The sequence below is a fragment of the Oryzias melastigma genome, linkage group LG21 (assembly GCF_002922805.2).
Source record: "Oryzias melastigma strain HK-1 linkage group LG21, ASM292280v2, whole genome shotgun sequence".
Lineage (NCBI taxonomy): Eukaryota > Metazoa > Chordata > Actinopteri > Beloniformes > Adrianichthyidae > Oryzias > Oryzias melastigma.
In genome coordinates, this window is record NC_050532.1 from 3,759,271 (window position 1) to 3,762,134 (window position 2,864).

General features: G+C 42.0%; 1 long non-coding RNA gene across 1 annotated transcript in view; it reads left to right on the forward strand.

Annotated features, from left to right (window-relative positions):
• LOC112154987 overlaps positions 1-2,037 on the forward strand; it is a 3,878-nt gene extending 1,841 nt beyond the window's left edge. The window contains exon 3 of the long non-coding RNA XR_002920739.2: positions 749-2,037. This is a non-coding gene — a long non-coding RNA (uncharacterized LOC112154987). The remainder of the gene's footprint in view (positions 1-748) is intronic.
• Positions 2,038-2,864: the final 827 nt, after the last annotated feature.

Sequence of the window (2,864 nt, forward strand, 5' to 3'; positions counted from 1 at the left end):
TTTTCTCTTATAAACAGATTAAATAAAAGAAAAATTAATGAAGCGCATATCGGTGTAATCCCAGGGGAAAAGTCCTCAGCATCCGCAGTGGCTCTGGAGAAGGAGAGGTGTATCAGCCCGGCAGGATGCTTGGCCCATAGGTGTCTGGTTTCAGATGGCAGACATGTTGGGAGCACAGCACAGCCAAGTGGACAACAATGGAAGCATGCAGAGGCACAGGTGGCCCCACCACGAACCCGGAGAGTGACAGAGCGTGTTTATCTGTGACTCCACGAGCATGCACGCTCATGAATTCTTGCGAGGACGGTGCATGCACTGCCAATGTGCTGCTGCAGTAAACATGCACATCTCTGCGAGTGTTAGTGTTAGCTCTCTGGTATTGATTCATTTCCACTCCGGCTGCACTTTCATTGCCCGTTCATGCTTCTCTCAGCCTGGCTGCACCTGCTGTGCATTTCCTTAATATTTGACTTTTTTTGTTTAATACAAAGAAGCTCTGATTTTTCTGTAACAAGCTTTGTCTCTAATAAAATGTGTTCCCTTTTTTTGTTCATTTGCAGATTTCTCACTCCGTCTCCTTTAACTCACTGGAGGATGCTAACCCATCAGATCTGCTGGCTGTTCTCCATAGGATGATGTCATTTCGGATGACATCACTGTTCAGAGTGTGTGTTTGTGCTGTGTGCATGAGCACATGCACCCCCCCCCCCCCTTCTAACACTTTCTCCTTTTCCCTCCTCCCTTGCAGCTTTGCTCCTCAGAAAAAAGGTGATGCCTGCCTCGGACCCGCCGTGCCAGAACATCGTCCAGACCGAATGTTTTGGCAAAAGAACCGGCAGAGAGCCGGGTCAAGGGGATCGAGAGTGGTGGACGTACAGAAGAGGACGGCGGTGTTTGGAGCCGGTCTGGTGTGGAAGTGTGGAGGTGTGGTGAGGTCTCAGGGAGGGGATGGGCACCGAGGGGCGAGTCAGCTTAATTATACAACATTGCTGCCACTATAACACCACAGAGCCCAGTCATTAAGACAAAAAAGTGGAGCATGGAGGAGAGCCACAGACTGTCTGAATTCTTCTTGGCTCTTTTGTCTGTTGTTAACACAGTTATATATAAGTCTTAACAGCCTGGTTTAAACTTGTGGTAAACAAATGGGTTGTAAGGAGTAAAAGATTCCCATTCACTCTGCTGTGTGAGCTAATCCATTTCAAATTAAAAGTCAGAATTTGGGAAAACATTTTAGCACCAGCTATTAATATTGTTTGTGTTAAGCACTGACTACTTAACCATTAATTTATCTGAAACTTCTATCTCATTAAGATGATTCAAATCTTCCTTAAAACCCATAGTAAAGGATTTGGTTAATGTTTTCTGTCATGTAGTTCATCATCATTCCACTAGAGGCAGTAGAAGGACTTTTCCTGCTCATTTCAAAATGCCTTCTTCTATGAAATCTGAAACAACACTTTTGGTGGGAATTTTTTTTGGTGCTAATTTTCAAAAATATTAATGTGAGAATATCTCCTTTATAGTTATTGGTTTTTAAATGACTATGTTAGAGTGAAGCGATGAATGCACCTTTAAGTTTTGTTAGAGTGCGATGAGCGCACCAATATTTTTTTGTCTTGGGACTATTTTGTTTGACGCAAGGTTACACAGCTGTATAAATAAAGGCGAAGCCTCCTGTCCTATGTGCGCTTAAGTGACGGACATCATGGTTACCGGAGCAGTGACGACGTGTCCAAAGGCTTTTCCAGTACCGGGCAGTGTGTGTCATAAAGCAAAGATATGACAAACTACTTACTGTATTTTAAATATTATAACAATTCTTTATAATGCAGTTTCAGGATATCACTGGCATATATAAAGATGGACAAACACCTGTGATATCACCCATAGAAAATACCTTACCTCCAATGAAATGAAATCAATTCAGACGCCATTTTTCTACAATACAGACTTCGCCATTTTGGACTCAGTGATTGGTCCAAGTCGGTCTGATTTCTATTGCAACCGCTCTGGCTAATCAGGAGTGAGCTTGTGGGAAAGCCACACCCCTTCCACTGAAAGCGAGCCCAGGAGAATCTGTCAATCATTTGAGGCGGGGCCAGCGGGCACCACATGCTTTTACTGAGGGATCTGATTGGCCAGTTTATAACTTGAATTACTTGGGATAAAGAATAAATCTCATGAAAAGAAAATTAGGTTTAGTAAGAACATAATAAAAAGAGACATTATTATTCTGTCATGTTATTTGGAAAAAAATAATGACAGAGAAATAGCGGTTTATTTCTCTATAGAAGTCTATGAGAGTTTGGCTTGCTGAGACCATCGGGTACTTCCTATTTGAAAGTATTAACTCTTTGTTCCGTTCTAATATACAGACAATTTACCATATTAAAACTGTATGGATCACATTTGAGAGAGTGGGTAAATGAAGTTTTGACCTTAACATTCCTATTCTGATCATCTTTTGATCTACTTTAAAAGCGTTCTCAGTGATCTGTTATTCATGATTATGTCATTTTTAGCCAAAAAAGCAAAAAAAACAAAACAGTAATGGAATATAGTTTCTGCAGAGTGGCAAGAGTTTGTTAGAAATTCCCCTCTTAGTTGTGGATGGGACTGTTGACCTGGAGTAACCCTGCTCCCATTTCCCATTATCCCCCATGTTAATACTCTCCCACTAGCTTACAGCCCCTCACAACACCAACCAAACATTACTGGTACAACAGAAACCGCAAGCAATACTGGAGTACAGTTTTGAGCCAGATTCCAGCTCAGACGAGGAAAACAACGTCTACATGGATCTATTCGTCTTCTACTGAATGCATCAGAATGGAGCAGAGGAGTTAATGACCTGCCAATCG